Here is a 14140-nt window from a genome sequence, read left to right as displayed (position 1 = left end):
GAGTCGAGTTGAGTTATCGTGACCAAAAGAACAGAAATTTGCAATTGTTCATTTGGTTTCGTTGTTTTCCGGGTTGACGCAAAAACCTAGACACGCAGGGGGGGCATGAATTAAGCGAGGGGGAGTGGGGGGAGGACGGTCAAATTGAAAGACACATGTACAATATAAAGTAAATTATTGTATGATTTGTATGCAATATTTTATAAATAAACAACGTATATTTTTTTTGTATAAACAACCAAAAAACCAAGCAAAACGTAAAACAATACGAAGAAAAAAGTACGACACAAGTTGCAAAAAAAACAAAAACAAAAAAACAAAAAAGGTAAGTGGGGGAGATACACACATAGATATGTAGATACATTTATACATATGTCGATTTATGGGTAGATATGTAAAATATTAAAAAGCAACAACAACAACGACAACAACAACAAATGCTGACAACGTCTCGGCGTGTCTTTTGTGCCGCTTTAGCTTGTTGTTTACTTTAATTTCGCTTCGTTTTAATTTATTTTATTTTTCTTTCATTTTTGGCAACGTTCGTTTTTGCAATTTCTGCAAAAGCAACAAAAAACACTCAAAACGACAAGTTTAAATGTGATTTGAAGATACGACAAAACAGAAAATACATCAAAATGAAATAGCTTTCAACAACTTGCCGACGATTGAATACCCTTGATGGAAACCATCAGCAGGACATGATGAATATGTGTAAAAATCAAACGCAAAATAAAAACGCTTTTTAGTCATGTTAATATTAAAAACCTAATTTAATAAAGTAGCGCAAACAAGTTGAAAAGTGATTGCAAGACGATAAAACAGAAATAGAACATCAAAGTGAAACAGCTTTCAACATGTTGCCGACAATTAAATATCCTAAAAAAGAAACAGCGTCAAATATATATTAAGAACAATCATTATGGAAATCAGTCATGTTAATAGCAAAATTATAATTTAATAAAGAATAAGCCTCTTGTTGGGAATATCTGCCAAGAATAGAATACTTTTATAGCATCATAAAACTCAGCAGATTGATGCTAAAACAGTTAATAGATACAACTAGATAAGATATCTGACTTATTATGGATTTCATACGTATTTAAAATGTTATACCCTGTAAAATAAGAAAGTATCTGTCAGATTATTGGCCAAAAATAAAAGTTGTTTCTTGCGAAAGCGTTTCTATTGTCTTCGGCTGCAGGCAATGCCTAAATTTAGAATTTGTTGGCAACACTTGCATCTGTTTTTGCATCTATGCTTTTTGCACCTGTTTCCGTTTTTATTGTTGTTATTGTTATTGTTGTTATTGTTGTTATTGCATTTGCATTTGGTGTGTATTCTGCTTTTGTGTTTTTTGTTTAGTCGTTTTCCTGTTTGGCTTTGGCTTTTGGTTCAGTAACCTATCGATTTGATTTTGTTTACCTTTTGACGACATGCCAAAATAAAGAAATGCAAAATATTGTTTGAATATTACGACATGCGACTGTGGGGCAGGTTGGAAGGGCCGATCACAATTTCATTGGCCTCGCCATAAAGTCACAATTTTTCATTCACAATTGCCCCCGTCTCAGGGGTATTAGTTGTTTTTTTTTTTTTTGCCACTTTTTATCTGTGTGTACTTTTCACACTTATCTTAAATGCTTGTCTATTATTTGCCTTCTTCAGCAGATAGCAGAGTGAAATATTTCAAGTAGATAATTTGGAAAATTATTTATTTTTATTTACAACATTAAAGGAAATCCCAGTTAAACTCAGACTTAACTTAAGTGTCTTAAATACGATTATAAGCAGCTTATCTCTATAAACACTTAACGTGTTTAAAACTCTCAATTCTCACACACTTTAAGCTAATTTGCAATCCATGCAAATCTTGCTCAAAAATGTTACCTTGCTTTAAATCAAACAAAAAAAAAGGGAAAGAAAATTAATCTTTTTATTACTTTTTGAATACTTTATTTATTTGCCACTATGTTAGCAGTCTTTTGTCTCGTCGCTGTCTGCACGGAGTGAAAACTTTGCCTGGCATTAAAAAACTTGTTTCTCCATTTGCCATTAATAACAGAACGGAACAGAACAGAACAGGGGTTGTTGGGTGGGGCGGAGGAGGGTTGCTACTTTGGAGTGTGGGTGGCTGAGCTTCAACAATGCTGAGTTTGCCCCAATCACTTTGGGCAGTTTTCACTTTCAGGCGAAAATTAAAAAGCAAACAAGAAAAGTGCAATAAAGCTGGTTATTAAGTCGCCAGTAGCCTAAGCGACAACAAACCAGAAATAAATTTAAAAAAAAAAAAAGCCCGAACAGTTGACTCAAAAAACTTGGCTCTAAGGATTTATGCTATGCAAATTGAAGCAAAACTTTGCAAACTATTGCTAAAAACTAAGAAAATTCAGAGAGTTGAGAGCTTAAACGCGGCAATGTAAAGCAATAAATATAAATTAAATAAATATTTATATTACGGAACTTGAATATCTCGTCTGAAAGGCTCTCATTCTTCTTTTCTCAATCCGTGAAAATCAAGGTACCAATAAGTAAACGTTTACCCTAAAAAAAGTTTGGAAAATACTGCAACTTTTATACTTTTATACTTAGCGAACTATGCAGGTCTTGTGAAAGCTGGGAAGAATCCTCAATACACATCCTGAAAGAGTGTGTCGCCTTAACTAGAAGAGGTTGCACAGTTTCAAAGACACAGAAGCCCTCAACCTGAACTGGGGTTGATGGAGCAGCCATAGTCTCAGCAGGGGGCACAATAGATCGAGTAGGTCGCAGTGCAGGTATTCCAATAATAATAAGAAAAAAATAAAACCAGTTTCCCTTTGACACCCGTTTAGAAACTGATTAAATCTTGTCGCAGAATGTTATTAAAATATTTGAATTAAATTAATTTTAATGATATTTAATTTATTTTATTTAGTATTTTAGTTATGTATATTAAGGTTTAATCTGGTGCCTGCTTAATAATAACTCTCAACAAAACGCTTCTGCTGATTTATCGATTTCTTTTGCACCGTCTGGCAACTCTAAGGGTTCCTTGCTTACTTCCGCTTAGTGTTGCCAATCTCTTTGCATGTGTGCATATTTTTATATAAATTGTATGTATTTTATATATTTTTTTTAATTTATGTAAAATTTCTATGAAATTTGTGACGTGTAAATAATGAACTATTTTCAGCTTGCAGTTTTCGCATTTGCAATTTGCAATTTGATACACTCAGCGTGGGGCACTCGAAAAGTTGGCAGACGCTGAAAACTGGGAAAATTATGAAAACTGTGTCAAAACTTGAAAGTTAAGCAGTGCCTTTGGCTATGGCTATTGGGGTCTAGCAGCTACTTAAGGGTCGTGACTGAACCATTGGCCCATTGCAACGTTAACGTTAACGTTACCGTTAACCGCAGACCTTAACTAATCCTATTACTTACATGAGCGCCGTTAGACAAATCCCAGAATCAGTACTGAACACGAACCCGAACCCAGACCCAGACCCAGACCCAGACCCGGACCCGGACACAGACCCGTACTCGTACCCATAACCCATAACGGTACCGGGTTCGTTTATTGGCTGCGTGCGTGTTGAAAGCGGTAACCTTTTCTGTTCGGCTTTGCCACACACAATTCCGTTAGTTGCGTGCGGATTTTCACACTTTACGCATGAAAGCTCAAACAAAAAGCGCAAAGAATGAAAGAGTGAGAGAGAGAGCGAAAGAGAGAGGGAGAGTGTGTGGAAGAGAGATAGATTGACTTACGCACGGTTGCATTTTGCCACCTGTCACAATGGCCAACTGACAAACTGTGGCTGCTTATTGCTTTTGTGTCATTTATTGTTAATATTCTCTGGTATTTAACTTGCCTGCAGCTTTGTTCTTGTTGTCTTCTGTCATTTGTCATTTAGTTGAAAATATAGTTCGCTAAATTGCATTTCTCTGCAGTCATTTAAGTTAATTGCATTAGACTCGTTCGACACGCTGCTAATAGGTCGCAAATGGTCAACAAGAAAACAAAAAAACCAAAAACAAATAAATAAAAAACAAATAAATTACAAATAACCCTCCAAGGCTGATCATGCTAAATATATGCTTGGCAAAAAGCAGAGTCTGTCAATTGGTAAGCAAGATGTAACTGTTAACTGTTAACAACAAGCTTTGCAAGCACATGCATGTTTGAGGCTTAAGCCAAAAGCTCTACTTACTAGCTATTGCTGAAGCGCTTACACAAGCTTTTCGCAGACTTCAATCAGTATAATTTGTAAGCTTTGAGCTTTAGTAAGTATCTGCATCCGCGTTGATCTTTTGTACGCATGCATTTACCATGAGCTTTGCGACATTTTCTGGTTCCTAGACAGGAAATCAAACTGGAAGCAAAGTCAAGATTCGATTCATGCTTTAAATGCTTTGTTTAACACTTTTAATATATTTTGGCTTAGTAGCGTCTACATTTTGGACTATGCTTTGGGCATTTCCACACACACACACTTTTCTTTTTGTGGAAAATCACAGGCAGTGCAACAAAAAGTAAGCGACTCGAGGGGAAATTTTAAATGGAACGAGGTGCTTACAAAGTTGTAATGCAGTAAGTTGCAGTTGCAGTTGCAGTTTTACATTTTTTTATTGCTGTGTTTGCCAACGGTAAACCCACATCCACATCCACACACCCACACCCCCTCCTCCTTCGGCTGCACGCCCCGAGGCCATAAAATGCACACTTTTTAGTGTATTCTCATGTTGTTGTGTCTGCCCCTTCACAGAGTGCCGCAGGCACTAAAAAACTATTGTTGTTGTTGTTCTGTTTTTTTTTTTGGTTTTTGGGGCAGGTCGGCAAAAAGTGCACTTCTGCGGGGCCATTGTTGTTGTTGTTGTTACTATTGTGAGAGTCAGATATATATATTACATATATATAATATATATATATATTATTTATATTTACATGCGTTTTTTAGCCTCAAAGGAACAATATATTTTAGTTTACAGTTGCCCAGTTCAAAATTATGCAAGACTTTTAAATTATTATTAATTTATTGCGAATTTTATAAAAAAAAATTGTATTGTTCAGAGACAGAAATCCGAAGGATTTTATAAGAATTTCTCTTTTAATATTATGGAGCTGTTTCCTAAAAATTAATATTTATTTTTAATGAATGGAAATAAAGGATTCCACATTGAGTAAGCCAATTTTCTAATAATTTAATATTTATACTTATTTCAAATAATGTATTTAAATGCTTATCAATACTAATTTCATGGGCTTCTCATAATCTCATCAACATTCCTAAGCGATTTATATATATTCCATATACCGCATTAATATACATAATATATTTTACTGCCCTAAGTCAGTGCTAAAGCTCTAAACCAAAAACGCTTAGGGCCATATTAAAAGTCCCAATTCTAGCCCGCAGCCTAATGCCTTAATAATATTTGATTTAATAAATTTGCGTAAGCCGGGGGAAAAAGAAAAAGCTAACAAGCAAGGGTAATTCGCTCATACAGAGCTCATATATCAAAGTCTTGGCTAAAAGTGTTCCTGGAATATGCCACACAACATGTTCTACACTAACACATCCGCTAAAACATATATAAATATATACAAATATATATATTTATACATATAATGTAGCTGAGCATACTTTAATGCCGTTATGTGTTCGTTCGCAACCTTTTCGTCTGATTTTTTATTTTATTTTTTGTGGAGCGAAAAGCATTTTTTATTGCATGGCAACCGTCGATATGTGAAAACAACTCCCCATCCCTGGACACACAATGCAGACCACCCCGTTCACCCCAAGTAGCCCGTGCCATTATAAAAGAATTCGCATTGAGATCGACACAAAGTGCAGCAGCCCACGAGGCGTATGCATATGGATATATATATTCATATATAAATATATATATATATAGATACATATATATGCACATTACGCATACGCCACCGTTTGCGAAGCGGCCTTTTGATAGGCTGTTGACATGCATTGGGCAGCCCCTTCTTTCTCTCTTTCCTTCTTTCTGCCGTTTGTTTAACAAACAAAAAATAAGGCATTTTTAAACGTTTTCTTTTGCTCGGTTTAGTTGCAGCCTTTTCGCTGTAGGCGTGGCCAGCTGTAAGAAAGATTTACCACACTTTCAACTAGTTCGATCGAGTTGCAAATTGTCTAACAACTAATTGAATTGCATATATAAATTTAAAGCCAACTTTTCCACTTGAATTGTATAATTATTATATGATTTATGTGTGGCAGACCCTTCGGTGCTGTAATGAATAGTGTTAGATACATTGAAGAATCAACTCATCTGAATATGTATTCAGCATAGCAGAATTCTACAGAATTTTTAGTGATTTAATCCCTCTACTTATGCCCCACATCAGCTGCTGCAACATTCATTTCACATAATTATAATAAAGTTCTTCGACACAAATTTGAAACTACACAAAAATTGTAGCTTCTAATAAAGAAGCTCATTAAGCTGGCAAGTCATGTTAGTTATTCAAATTTACACAGCAATTAAAATATTATATGACACAGCTGAACACAACTTTAGACACTGGGCTTCCAATTAAGCACTTCCGATGCACATGTATCTCATGCATAGACAGAGATACATCTATCTCTATATAGATACAGATATACATATGTGTGTGTAGCTAAATCTGTGGCAGAATGCGAAGTGAAAGTCATGAAAAGAAATAAAAGCAAACAACAAGCATATCCTTTGAGCCCTTCTAGTTGTACGTGTGGAATGTCAAAACACAAAAGCGAAAATGTGCGCGTTATGCAGGCAGACATAGCAGTAGCCATCCAACCCTCTTTCCCCTCCTTGCCCAATGTAAAATAACTGTGCAACCTGGTGGCACAGCACCCAAGTAAACCTCAAGTGGGGTGGTGACTGCTGGCTGCTGGCTGGTGACTGGTGACTGGTGGCTGGTGGCTGGTGGTATCTGTCGTTGGCCTTGCCTGCGATTTGTTGCCACTTGACAAGCCACCAAATCGCACAGTGGGGCAGCACGCAGCTAGCTGCAAACTGTCAATGCAACCAGTTGGTAGTAAAAATTTCCACTACAGTTGCAGCCAGTTACGTATTTTGTCGCGTTGTCGGGTTTGGGTGCATTCAACTTGCACCAGCAGCGGCAACGAAATGCTTTTGAAGTTGACAGCAACAACAACAGGAGAAAAAAAGGATCCAAGCGAAATATGAGTTGTCATACGTGCCTCAGGGCAGAACGGGGCATGGTAGCCACATCGCAATTACCCTTCCTCATATTGTTGCTGTTGCCACGTAATTAAACGGACTCTCGACATTAAAGAGATGTGCGCACAAAGATAATTGCCCAAAGACTTGCAAAAGGATATAAACAGCAACAATTCCATACAAAAATCTAGTGAAAACCAGGATTTAACTGAGTTTATATCGATTGTTTAGTAAATTAAAATGGAATTTATAAAATCTAAACTAATTTAAATTTTATAATTATATTTCGACTTTTATAAATATTATTGAGCAAAATAAATTAACAAAGCAAAATAATTAAATTCTTTAATAATAATTAAAGAACAGACTGAAAGAATTTTTAAATTAATTTTAAATATTTGTATTATTTTTCTATCAAATTATATATTTACGTCAATATTATCGCCAATTTGAATAGCCAACAGATCCTTAAAAAATACATCTTTTTATTTGCAAATTTCTAAGCAGCTTAAGAACTTAGTTTTTGACATTTCCATCATTTTTTTGACATACAGTATATATTTCAAAAAACCAACGACAGTTGCTAACACACTTACACCAGCCCCACCCACCACCCCCTCTCCAGAGAGCGTTACCCCAATTTAGCGAGCTGTGACATAAAAAAAAGAGAAACCTTCGCTGATGTGAAGAAAAAACAAAAAATGATTTTACAATGTTTTCTGATGTTATAGACAAAAAACTGAATGCCCCCCACTCTTTCCCTTGGCATTTCGTTGTGGGTAATGATATGTCACGTTTGCTCTCGACTTCGCTTTATACTTGTAATGCATTCAATGACACTGCAAAAAATTAAGAAAGCAAAAAAATAAATGAAAATGAAAATTGCGCAGCTGCTGCAATAAAATTAACGAAATGGCGTGGAAAAGAATGCAGCCGAAAAAGGGAAATGCAAAAAAAAAAAATAATGAAAAATGAAAAGAAATTGCAAAAAATGTGGTGCAATTTCAATGTGGTTCGCTGGCTGCGCTGCCTTAGCTGGGTGGGTGGTTGGGTTGATTTTTTGGCAGCTGCTGTTGCCAACTGCACACGCAGCGGAAACAAAAAGACAGCAAAACGCAAAGAGCGTATAGAGTAAAAATCAGTAAAAAAACTAAACTTGTCTTTAATGACATGGCTCACATGGCTCAAAAAAACTCCCCTGAAACCAAATAGAATTTTTTGGAATATTGTGTCAAAAGAGATAGTTTGGATTGCAGAACGAAGACTTAATTGAATTTGGCTAAAAGTGCAGAGATTGTTATTGTTACTGTTCAAGAAGCAACAGGAGAAAGGATCCCTAATTAGCAGGAACAATAAATAAGGACAAGCATAGATAAATTGTAAAACATCTCTTGAATGGGTTAGATTAGAATTCAATTAAATACTCTATAAAAACTACTATAACCTTGTCAAAACTGATTCGATTTTCATCTTCTTCATCTTCTTTCTTCAACTGATAATATTTATATACCGTAGAAAACTAAAATTGAAAATGCTTCAGTTTAAATACATCATAATTTTTAATTAATTAGATTATTAATATGGAATAAATATTATTTCATTTGTGCATAAATGTATCATGATTATTATTAATAAATAAAAATAAAAATGGAATACAAGATTAATTTCGCCTGATTGATTGGGGAATGTCATGACAACAAAGAGTGCAAGTTTCTTCTGATCTGATGATTAAGGTAACTGGCAGAAGTATGCGGGATTCTGTTATCATGTCAGACACACACATAAGCACACACACACACATACACCTAGAGCAATATAATTGCGTTCGTTTGTAGCAGACAACAAACCATTTAAAATTGCAGCCACTTGCAGCAGGGGAAAAGGCAAGGAAGTGGCAAGAGTGATAATGCTGACTGCAGACAGTGCTGTCTCTTTGATACACACACACACACACACACACTCACACACACACACACAAACACACATACACACACACAGCTGACTCCACACTCTCGATGCTCTGTCATGTCAAGCGGATGCTGACTGACCAGCCCGAGCCAACCCATCCCTTCCCACCCTTGCCCAAAGTCCGTTTACCCTTCTGCCTGGCTGCTGCTGCCATTTGCTGTTAAAATTGTATGGTGTCAACTGTACTTTTATGTACACACACACACACACACACACACACACACACACACAAATATAAATACTGAAACACCCGCATACGTAATTCATTTCATTCTCTCGCACATTTTTATGTACGAAATTTTATTTGAATTCATTTAAAAATATGTGTAATGCTTTTCAATTTTTTTTTACTGTTATTCTGTTTTTTTTTCTCTTTTTTTTTGCTGTTTTCTTTGTGGGCTGCTCATCCTTTCGACTTTTGTGCTTCGATTTTCAATTGCCGGCCGCAACAGCAACAGCAGCCTATCCACCAACACCCCCCAACCCCCCTCATCAAAGCCAGCCAACCCAAACTGCCAACCAGCTTCCCCAATTGACCAGGCATGCCCACTGGCATTTTTATGTTTTCAGCTCCAAAGGAGTTAAGGGAAGACGAGGGGGGAGGGGGTGGTTTGGGTTACGGTTTGGTAGCCATTTTTTTTTATTTCACCCTTTCTGAATTCTTCTGCTTCTTTGCCTGTCCGCGCAATTTTTTCAATAATTAATTTTTTGCGCGTAAATGCAATTTGCATGTAGATGAGCACACACACACACACACACACACATGCATTTATATATATGCATATACATATGTGCTGGACATATACACACATATATGTATATATATATATATATATATATATGTGTATGTGTGTGAGGCCGTTATATAATGCGAAGCCATTTGTTGGGTGGCTGCTGTGTTAAGCAGACTTTTTGTTGCATGCTTTTTGGCGCGCATTGGCGCCATCTCGCTCGCACAATGCGTTGACCAACGCCCTGTCTCACTCACTCGCACTCGTCATGCGTATTTTCACAGCCTTTGCGTCAGTCTGTACTTTTTTTTTTGTGAGGGGGCATTTTCATATACATATGTGTAATTATGTAAAGTGTAATGCAAATGCGTTTCTGCCATGTCCAAATTTACATTTCGTGGCATTAACATAACAATGGATTTATACACTGCGCCAAAAAAGAGCCTGTCTGATGGGTGCATAATTAGACTTATGAAGTTCTTGACTTGCCAATTCTTACCACTGATTAATGGGTCTACTTTTGATCTCAAAAGTAATTCAATTCTTGGCAAGTTTATACAAATAATGTAAGGTGCTCAAGGCAACTTTGAAACATATTTTTAATTGTAATAAAAAGCAGTCAAGTTAGAATAAAAAATACTAACAAAACATAAAAAAACATCTGACTTGAAAATTGACAAACTTTTTCGGATAAACATATGGAGAAATACTTAAGACTTATGACAAGACTTGAATGATTTCTAGGTAGATTTTATGGTAATGGAACTTTGACAATAGAGAGTAAGAATTACTGTTCTACTAAGCCAAATTCTTTACCTATTCATAAGCAGAACACTTCTGAGATATTCAAACTAAATTTCTCAATCGATCTGGCTGAAGTTTTTATATATAATCTGTATAATGTCAAGGTGTATATATCATGTAAATTGTGGAAATATATATTATGTGGATTTTAATGCTCTCAATTAAAAAAATAACTAAAAAAAAAAACTTGATCTGCGTTACGTATACGCATTTATCACTCATAGTCTCGACTGGGATCGACTCGGCAAAAGGACAAGTCGGCTTGGATGTTAAGCCTAGTCAGCAAAATATATATAAAACTTTACCTTCAATGTTTTAAGATCATTGAGTTTTTGTTGAATTTGTTAATTCATATTTCTTTCTACCAATACAGTAATTTGATTAGTCACTTACCAAATTGTGAATCCCAAAATGAGTTTAGCTGATATATATATATATATATATATATATATATATATGAATAATTTGGTTTGTTTTTTTTTATTATCCAAGTGATGTTGAAAATTACTGGATACGGTTTCCGTGGGGAATGTTGTTCATTTTTGTTGGGTCCAAAAACTTGTTCTCTTTAAATTCTCAAATATACTTTTTGTTGTTGTGTGAATTCCGTTTGATTGTTGAGTGTTGTGTTTTATCATTAATGTAATATAATTTAATGTATAGCTTAAAACGTTTGTTTTTAGATTTTGTTTTGTTGTTTTCTTTTTTTTTTTTTTATTATCTGAATGGTTTTTATTTTATTAGCTTTCGGCACTACGAATAATTATTTAATTTATTTGTGTACGAAATTGATTTTGTTTGTTTTTTGTTTTTGTTTTTTGGAAAATGGTTTTTACATTTTATTTTTATGTGTTTGTTTGTTTTTTTGTTTCTTTGTTAGGTTTCTTAGGTTTTTGCTTTTTGCCACGATATGAATATTTTTGCCTTTAGTTTAATTTTTGTTTTTGTTTTTGTTTTCGTATTATACTTGATAGATATACATATATAATGATATATTTATAATCGCAATGTGTCTCAAACTGTTTCGTGCTGTTTCCTCAGCCAAAAAACACACACACTAATTGGGCTTTGTGCAACGTTGGCACAAAATACATATTTGTTTAGCTCCTCTTTGCTCTTTAAGCTTTACTCTTTGCTCTTTACTTTTACTCTTCGCGCGCTTTGCGCTTTCTCTTTATCTTCGCCTTAAACACACACTCACGAAATGTTTATGCTCTTTCAGCTTCTTCTTCCTCTTCTTGTTCTTGTTCTTGTTCTTTGTTTGATCGCTTAAACTGTTCACCTTTTTTTGTTTTCATCAAAGTTTTTAAAATTGTTTTCAGCTTTTTATGGCTTGCTCCAAGACTTTTATCAGAACATTTTCTTTTTACGAACATAAATTTAAAGACGAAAAGACGAAAATTGAAACCGTAACACAAAAGTTCAATTTGTTTTTGTTTATGTTTTTTTTTTATTTATATTTTTTTAATCGTTTATCTTTGCTTTTTAGTTAGACACAAAAAAAAATTTAACAAATTTTGGCTATTTCTTTTTTGAGTTTTGTTATCGGGTTTGCTTTTGGCTTTAGAATTTTCCTTTTGATTTTTTATCCTTTAATTTTTCACTTCTGCTGCTGCTGCTGATTCTGTTTTTTTTTTCGGGTTTCGTTGCTATTTTCTATTTTTGTTTTTCTGTTGCTGTTTTTTCTTTTACTGTTTTATCCTGTTGCGGTTGTTGTTGTGGTTGTTGTTTTTGTTGTGTTGTTATCGGTTGTTATCGGGCTATCGTGTTTTGTTATTGGGGATTTTTGTAGGGTTTTTGGTGTTATGTTTTAAGGCTATTTCGGTATCGTTTCGATTTGTTGCTATTTCTGTTATTGCTTTGTTGTTGTATTTGTTGTATTGTTGGATTGGTTTATTGGCTATGTTTCCGTTTGGTTTTATTTCCTTTTTTTTGTTTTGTTTTTGTTGCGCTTTGATATTTGTTTTATTATTTTGTATTTCGGTTACAGTTACTTTTAGTTATTTACTTTTATGGTTACAATTCGCTTGCTATTATTGTGTTCCTTTTTTAATTACGATTATCTTTTCGTTCAGTATTTAGTAATATTATTATTTGTAATTGTTGTTGCTTTTATTGTTGCTGTTGTTTGTTGTCGGTTGGTTGTTTGCTTGTTGTTTGTTGTTGTTGCAGTGGTTGTAGTTATTGTGTAGTAGTTGTTGTTGTTTTTGTTGTTGTTGTAGTTGTATTCCAAATTTTGTTGTGAATTTTGTTTGTTAAATTTTGAGAAACTAACTAAAAATCACTTTTGGTTTTCGCTTACAACTGAAAGTTAACTTTAATTTGTTGCTCCTTTTTTCGTTGAACTATTTTCCATTTGTTGTTGTTTTGTTGTTGTTGTTGTTTTAGTCGTAGTAGAAAATTGTATTTTGTAAATTATATACAAATTAATTGATAGAATATTTCGAATAAATTAAAAAATTAATAACTGATTGCACATAAGTTGTTTTTATTTTTTATTAATTGTTATCTTTATTATTATTACATTTGTGATTGTTATTATGATGACTTGTCTTAGTATTATATAATGCTTCTTTATTATTATTATTATTATTATTATTAATATTATTTTAATTAACAAAACAATATTTTAATAAGTATCAACAACGTTTTAACGTAATCTTTAAAAATGTTCCAAACAGTCAAAAAGCACCTGTGATTAGAAAAAGTGAAGAAAATGTAAAACGATTAGCGAAAATTACAACAAATTATTTCCTACGAATATAGTTAAGAATAATTTTCTGTTCAGCAGTTTAAAATTATAAAAAAAAGGGCAACTTAAACACGCTTAACATGAAAAACTGCCGTCGGCAATTGTTCAACATTGTTCATTGGGCGGGCCGACGGCAAACAGAATGCTCATAAATAATATCAATTTGCATTATTATTATTATTATTTGCATTGCATTTCAATTTAATCCACTATTATCGTTATCGTTATCGCTATCGCTATCGATAGCAATATGTTCATCAATATGCTTTGCCTCCAAAACATTTTCGACCATGTGTTCACACACACAAACACAAACACACACACACACACACAGAAACACACACACATAGAAAACTACGACCGCAGACAATCGCCCATTCATTCGCCGCCATCCTCTCGCCCCCGCCCGCACACGCTCTCTGCCATTTTAGCTAAACACAATAAACACGAACCTAACCCCAGACATGCTGCTGCTTGCATAAACAAACGCATTGTCTAAGCTCAAATCGCGAGAGAGCTTAAAAAGCATAAAGAGAGTGGGCGACAGAGAGAGAGAGAGAGGGAGAGCAAAAGCACGATGACAGGACAACGCAATAGACAGCAACAACGACAACAACTAACGGAGAAATGCAAATGCAAAATTCTAAATGAAAAAACAAAAATTTCAAGTTCATAGTGCCGCTGGATGCGATTGCTGCTGGAG

The sequence above is a fragment of the Drosophila grimshawi genome, unplaced genomic scaffold, assembly GCF_018153295.1.
Source record: "Drosophila grimshawi isolate 15287-2541.00 unplaced genomic scaffold, ASM1815329v1 contig_44, whole genome shotgun sequence".
NCBI classification, from domain to species: Eukaryota; Metazoa; Arthropoda; class Insecta; order Diptera; family Drosophilidae; genus Drosophila; species Drosophila grimshawi.
This window is presented reverse-complemented; position numbering follows the sequence as displayed.